Source organism: Microcebus murinus, chromosome X, assembly GCF_040939455.1.
Source record: "Microcebus murinus isolate Inina chromosome X, M.murinus_Inina_mat1.0, whole genome shotgun sequence".
In the NCBI taxonomy this organism is placed as follows: Eukaryota; Metazoa; Chordata; class Mammalia; order Primates; family Cheirogaleidae; genus Microcebus; species Microcebus murinus.
The window spans coordinates 39,383,860-39,391,610 of NC_134136.1; the positions used below are offsets into that span (position 1 = coordinate 39,383,860).

At 37.0% G+C, this 7,751-nt stretch overlaps 1 pseudogene; it reads left to right on the top strand.

Moving 5' to 3' along the window:
* The first annotated feature begins 7,195 nt into the window (after positions 1–7,195).
* On the top strand, positions 7,196–7,289 carry LOC142866152 (uncharacterized; annotated as a pseudogene).
* The last annotated feature ends 462 nt before the right edge of the window (positions 7,290–7,751 follow it).

The following is a 7,751-nucleotide window of genomic DNA, read 5'->3' on the forward strand; positions in this document are numbered from 1 at the left end:
TCACTGCTAAGTTTTGAAATGACATCTTCATCTACATGTTATGAAAACTATTCATGAACAAGAGTATGTGGCCTTTGTCTTTGAAAACAGCATAGGAAACATCAGAGAGGCAGTGTAACATGCACATATTAGCACATACTCTCTGGAATTGAATATATTTGTTTTTTTTTTTTTTTTGAGACAGAGTCTCGCTTTGTTGCCCAGGCTAGAGTGAGTGCCATGGCCTCAGCCTAGCTCACAGCAACCTCAAACTCCTGGGCTCAAGCGATCCTGCTGCCTCAGCCTCCCGAGTAGCTGGGACTACAGGCATGCACCACCATGCCCAGCTAATTTTTTCTATATATATTAGTTGGCCAATTAATTTCTTTCTATTTATAGTAGAGATGGGGGTCTTGCTCTTGCTCAGACTGGTTTCGAACTCCTGACCTCGAGCAATCCGCCCGCCTCAGCCTCCCAGAGTGCTAGGATTACAGGTGTGAGCCACCGCGCCCGGCCTACAGTTGGTTTTGAAGTGCAGTGGGAGATATCTGAATCATGTGGATCCCTCATAATAAAATCATGCCCTCCTCAGGGGTGAGTGAGTTCTCACTCTATTCGTTCTCACAAGATCTGTGGTCTTATCAACTATCTTATTATATTTTTTTCAAAATATTAAGGGGAGACAAATGTTATTTTCTGGATTTTAAACATATGTAAATTATTTATATAACCCTCAAGTAGATAGGAAAACATAAATCTAAATTCTAGATCACTTATCCTCACCCTTCCAAAGTATCATATTTCAGGTACTTTGCTGACCAAAGATTCTTTGCTTGACCAAACTATAGTCAGGCTCCTGAACCTTCTCCTAGACCCACGGTGCACTTTCTTGTAAAGTCCAGTTTTAGCAAAGAACTCTGCTAAGTGAGCTTAGCAAGAATCACCCTGCGTTTGATATCTGATCACCCTCAATATCTGCATTGCTCATCCCCCGCCATTCTCTGGGTGATATCTGACCACCCTGGCCTGTCTTTAGAAAGAATCTTTTTAGATTGATTCAGGCAGAATTCCCCTTTCCTATGATATTTCCTCGTAGTAGTTTTCCATCCACTTACCCCCACCCTGCTCCTTGGCTGTAAATTCCCACTTGCTCAAGCTGTATTCAGAATTGAACCCAATATCTCTCTCTCTCTCACAGCAAAATCCCATTGCAGTGGTCCCTATCTATCACAATGGTCCTGACTAAAGTCCTCCTTACTATGCTTTAATAAGTGTCATTGAATAATTTTTTTTATTTAACACAGGGCTTCCAGAGACAAACTGTAAATATTCCCTGCATAAAAATTAAAAAGCTTCTGTTTGTAAACTACTGAATACCGCAAGGGACATGTGATCAGCTGCTTCTGCAATATAATCACTGCTAGCACTGTTCAATGATTGATAGGACAATCAATCCTGAACTCTGTAACCTAGACAATTAGCCTGAAGTAGAATCCTGGCTAAAATGTGAAACTTTATATTGGCATTTTTTGAATCAAAAGGGAAAAAAATTAAAGACAAGCATCCACATTCAGATCTACTAAACTGGCCGGGCACGGTGGCTCATGCTTATAATCCTAGCACTCTGGGAGGCCGAGGTGGGAGAATTGCTTGAGCTCAGGAGTTTGCAATGAGCCTAAGCAATGCTTTATAGTTTTCAGTGTACAGGTCTTGTACATATTTTGTAAGCTAGTCCCTAGGTGTTTTTGATTCCTAGGTGCTATTATAAATGGCATTGCTTTTGAAATTTCAATTCTTGATTATTTGTTGCTAATATATATTACAATTTATTTTTGTATATTGATCTTATACCCACATCTTGATTAACTCACATATTAGTTCTAGTAGTTTCTTTTTTTTTTTTTTGAGACAGAGTCTCACTTTGTTGCCTTGGCTAGAGTGAGTGCCGTGGTGTCAGCCTAGCTCACAGCAACCTCAAACTCCTGGGCTCAAGTGATCCTCTTGCCTCAGCCTCCTAAGTAGCTGGGACTACAGGCATGCACCACCATGCCCGGCTAATTTTTTGTATACATATTTTTAGTTGGTCAATTAATTTCTTTCTATTTTTAGTAGAGACGGGGTCTTGCTCAGGCTGGTTTCGAACTCCCAACCTCGAGCAATCCGCCCACCTCGGCCTCCCAGAGTGCTAGGATTACAGGCGTGAGCCACTGTTCCTGGCCTGTTCTAGTAGTTTCTTAGTGGATTCCATCAAATTTTCTACATAGATAATCATTTTTTATGAGAATAAAGATAGTTTCATTTTTTTCCTTTCAAATATGGGTGCCTTTATTTCCTTTTCATGCCTGATTACACTGGCCAGACCTCTAGTTGAATGTTGAATAAAAGTGGTAAGAATGGGCACACTTGTCTTATTGCAGATCTTAGGGACTGTATTACTCTATTATGTGCCATTAGAATACCACAGACCAAGTAAATTATAATGAACAGAAATTTATTGGCTCATAGTTCTGGAGCCTGAGAAGTTGAAGATTGAGAGGCCAGCATCTGGCAAAGGCCTTCTTGATGAGTCATCCCATGGCAGAAAGGCAAAGAGAGGGGAAGAAAGAGCAAGAGATTGAACTTGCAGCTTTAGACCATTTAGTAATTGGAATTAATCCATTCATCAGAATGGAGTCCTCATGATTTAAACACTTCTCATTAGGCTCTACCTTCCAACACTGTTGCATTGCAGATTAAGTTCCCAACATAAACTTTTTGGGAAGCATTTGCAAACTATAGCCGGGTGAATACATTCAGTCTTTCCCCATTAAATATGATGCTACCTACATATTTTTCATAGTTGCTTTATATCTGGTGGGAAAAGTTTCCTTTAACTCCTATTTTGCTGAGAATTTTTATGAGGAATAAATTTTGGATTTTGTCAAATGATCTTTCTGCTTCTATTGAAATCATGTGTATTAATTTGTTAGTATAATGAGTTACTTCGATATTTTTGAATATTAAATCAACTCTGTATTCCTGGGATGAGTCCAACTTTGTTGTAGCCTTTTTATATATTGTTGGATTTGATTTGCTAAAGTATTGTTTAAAATTCTTGCCTCTAAGTTTACAAGGGATATTGACCAGTGGTTTTCTTTTTTTGTAATGTCTTTATTTGGTTTTGGTATCAGAGTAATGCTGGCCTCATAGAATGAGTTAAGAACAGGTTCTTCTTCTTCTACTTTCTGGAATAGTTTGTGTAGAATTAGTATTATTTCTTCCCTGAAGGTTTGCTAGAATTTACCAGTAATCATGTTTCATATAAAAATCAAAAATAAGACTGGCCTGGTAGCTCATGCCTGTAATCCAAGCACTCTGGGAGGCTGATGCAGGCTGATTACTTGAGTTCAGGAGTTCTAGAACAGCCTGAGCAAGAGGAAGACCCCATCTCTACTAAAAATAGAAAAAAAAAAAGCTGGTCGTGGTGGCATGTGCGCCTGTAGTCCCAGCTACTTGGGAGGCTGAGGCAGGAGGATTGCTTTGGCCCAGGAGTTTGAGGTTACAGTGGATTAGGCGGACACCATGACACTCTAGCCCCGGCAACAGAATGAGACTCTGTCTCAAAAAAACAAAACAAAAAAACAAATTAAAGCCTTTTGTGATTTTATTGATGTTTAAATATAGCTATAATTTTCCTAAAATCTATCATTTAGGATCATTAGTTTTTACTGTGTTCAATTTGGCAGAATATAATTCCTCTCTATCTATATACATTTTTAATAGCTGTATTGAGATAAAATACATATAGCATAAAATTCATCCATTGAAAATATACAGTTCAGTGTTTTGTAGTATATCCACAGAGTTGTACAAGCATCACCATAATTGAATTTTAGAAAATTTTCATTGCCTCCAGAAGAAACTTCATATCTTTCAGTAGTCACTCCCCATTAATCCCTTCCCAATTCCTGGCAACCACTAATCTACTTTCTGTCTTTATGAATTTGCCTGTTCTGGATATTTCATATAAATGCATAAATGGAATTATATACATGGTCTTTTGTGACTGGCTTCTTTCCCTTAGCATAATATTTTCAAGGCTAATCCATGTTGTAGTACATATTAGTACTTATACCATTTTATTGTCTAATAGTATCTCACTGTAAGGACCACATACACTTTCAACTTATATTAGATTGTTAGATATACTTATGCTTATAGGAAAAGCTAGAATTTTCAGTTAAAAAAACCCTACAGTTTCCAGTCAAGATGGTGGGGTTCATAAGGATACTAGAAGCCCAATCATATTAATAATGGTGAATAAAGTCTATTCTTTTAAAGTTACTAATAAAAAATATAACACATTAAAGTGATGGTTGCGCAACTCTGTGAATATACTAAAAGCTATTGAATTGTAACTTTAACTGTGAATTACATGATATATGAATCATATCTCAATGAATTTGTTTTTTTTTTTAAAGGTATCATAGATACAAATCTGCTCACCAGAAAGGGAATGGAAAGAGATATGAGTAAGAAGCTGAAGTCACAGACTTATTAGGTTTTGGGACCAGAAACATGAGATAGTGTCCCGCCTCGGCCTCCCAGAGTGCTAGGATTATAGGCGTGAGCCACCGCGCCCGGCCTGTTTTTTTTTGTTTTTTTTTTGACAAAGTTTTAAAGCATCTGCTCATGAAAGGGGTTGGAGTCTAGTTCCCTGCCTGAAACAAGGAGTGGGAATGGGAGGATTGAATTGGGCTTTCTTCTCTTCTCTGACAAATCTCCCACTGCTCAGGGATATAGCCAATAACTAGTTGTCTATCTGGGGTGGCAAGAAAGAATAGTGACAACTCTACAGCAGGGAACACAGTCAAGCCATGCATTGGAGTGGAACTGATATTCCTATAGAAAAAGAGCTGTGAGCTTCCATATGTAAAAGTTGGATCTAAATTGGGGACCCTGGGGGCCTGATGGCAACAACTTCAGAACTGCAAATGTAGAGAGATAAGCATGAAAAAGGGAAAAAAAATCTCCACTCAAGAAGAGATTGCAGAGTGAAATGTCAAGCATTTGAAAAAAAATTATGCTATGAAAAATAGTGAACTCAATAAGTGGGAGGATTCAACTGCCAAATAAATGAAAATAAGAGAGTATTTTGAAAAGATGTTAAAGATCTTCAAAGAGATACAGAATAGAATAACATTCATATAAAAGTGCAGCATGTTTTGAAATAAAATTGCTTAGAAGTGAATCAAGAATATGAATTAAGTTGAGGTAAACTATAAAGTGAATACAGTGAATGAAAATAATCAAAAAGAAAGATAGAGGTGAAAAATTTACCCCAATATGCAGCATGAAATCTATACATACAAAAATAGATAACAGAGCTCTAACATAAGTCTAATAGTAGTGTGCTAGTTTTCTGTACTGCTGTAATAAATTACCATAGACTTGGTGGTTTATAACAACAGAACTTTATTCTCTCCCAGTTCTGGAGCCTAGATGCCAAAATCAAGGTATGGGTAGTGTCATGCCCCTCAAAAGGTTCTAGGAGAGAATCTTGCTATGCCTCTTCTAGTTTCTTGTGGCTTCTAGCTTCCTTGGTTTATGGCTGCATAGCTCTAATGTCTTCTGTTTTCACCTGGCCTTTTCCTTTTCTTCCTATGTCTCTCCTATGTGTGTCTCTTATAAAGCCACTTGTCATTGGATTTAGGGCACAACCAGATAATCCAGGATAATCTTCAAAGACCTTTTTTTTCCACATAAGTTCTCATTTATGGGTTCTGGGGATTAGGACATGGACATATCTCTTTTGATGCCACCATTCAACTCACTACAAGAAGAAACTAAAAGGAATAGCAGAGAAGCAATATTTTTAAAAAATGATGGCTAAACATTTTCCAGAGATGAAGAAAGACAAGAATCCTCATATTGAAAGTACAACCAAAAAGCAAAAAGGATAAGTAAAAATAATTCCACATGTAAACACATCATAGTGAAAATGAGGGACATTTAAGAGATTAATCTCAAAAGCTACCAAAAAGAAATGCCAGATTGCCTACAAAGAAATAATTAGACATCAAATCTTTATTAGCTATGCTAAATCCAGGAGAAAGTGAGACAATATCTTCAAAAACATGAGTGAAAAGAACTACCAACATACTTATAGAATTCTGTCTTCAGTTTAACTATCATTCAGAAGTGAAGATTAATTAAAAATTGTTCAGACATATAAATATAAAAGAGCAGCCGCCAGGCATGGTGGCTCACGCCTGTAATCCTAGCATTCTGGGAGGCCGAAGCGGGCAGATCGTTTGAGCTCAGGAGTTTGAGACCAGCCTGAGCAAAAGCGAGATCCCGTCTCTACTAAAAAAAATAGAAAGAAATTAACTGGACAACTAAAACTATATAGAAAAAATTAACCAGGCATGGTGGCTCATGCCTGTAGTCCCAGCTACTCAGGAGGCTGAGGCAGAAGGATTGCTTGAGCCCAGGAATTTGAGGTTGCTGTGAGCTAGGCTGATGCCACGGCACTCTAGCCTAGGCAACAGAGTGAGACTCTGTCTCAAAAAAATAAAATAAAAATAAAGAATAGATTGTGCACAAATACTTCATTTAAAAGTCATTAAAACAGGTACTTTAGCAAGAAGCGAAATAAACCCTCAATTAGGAAGTTAGAAAAAGAAATATGAGATGGAAGAAAGTTGAGATGAAAGAGAAAAGAAATCAGAAAATGTGCTGCTAAATTTAATTACCTAATTACTGGAAATAACTGTTTTTTGTGATTAAATAAAAGGTTGGTGGAGAAAAGACATAGGATGGATAAGAGAGGTGGGAGGAAAGAAACATCTGGACCATAAAAGAGGGGGAGAGAGAATGAAGAGAGGTGGGAGAGAAAAAGACTCCTCTTTGAAAACAACATAAAAAAATGCCCTATAAATGTGAAAACCTTTTGGTCCAGCCATTCCACTTTTAGGAATTTATCCTAGGAAAATAGTTAAGGACATATGTAAAAACTTAGTTCCACCAATGATGGCCATTATTGGACAAAGATCTAACAATAGAGGATTTAACAAATAAATTATGGAATATCAAAACACTTTCTATAACACTTAAAATAATGTTCTATATAAATATTTGACATGTGAAGACTTTTTAATAGATTGTTAAGTATCAGAAGACTGGCTATAAAAACAGTATTGGCCATATGATCACATTTAAAAAAAATACATGCATGATCCTTTTGTTCATAAGCATGATGTTGGGTTTTCATGCTCCCATGTGAGATGTGCCCCCTTCAAACCTTGTTACAGCACATTAGCAGTCTGACATGGAAAAAAAAATACATGCATGTATGCACTGTAAAATATTTGGAAGTTTCTATGCCAATGAAGTTAATATGGTTATCTCTGAATGTTCAGATTGTTTTATAGAAGTTCATCAATAAGCTTATCAATCTGTATTTCTATTTTTCTACAATAATGTATTGCTTTTGTAATAATATTCATGGGGGGCAATTCTTAGAGGAAAGGGGGTTATATTAGTTTTTTAATGCTCTGTAGCAAAATACCACAAATTTAGCAGCTTTACAAAAATATCCATTTATTCCCATGCATTAGGAGTCTGGGCATGGATTAGCTGAGTTCTTTGATTATCACCTCACTAGGCTGAAATCAAAGTGTTGGCCAAGGCTGAAGTCTCATTTGAAGTTCTGGGCTCTCTTCCAAGATTATGTGGTTATAGGTAGAATTTGTTTCCTTGTAATCATTGAACTCATGGTGGCTGTCTTCAAA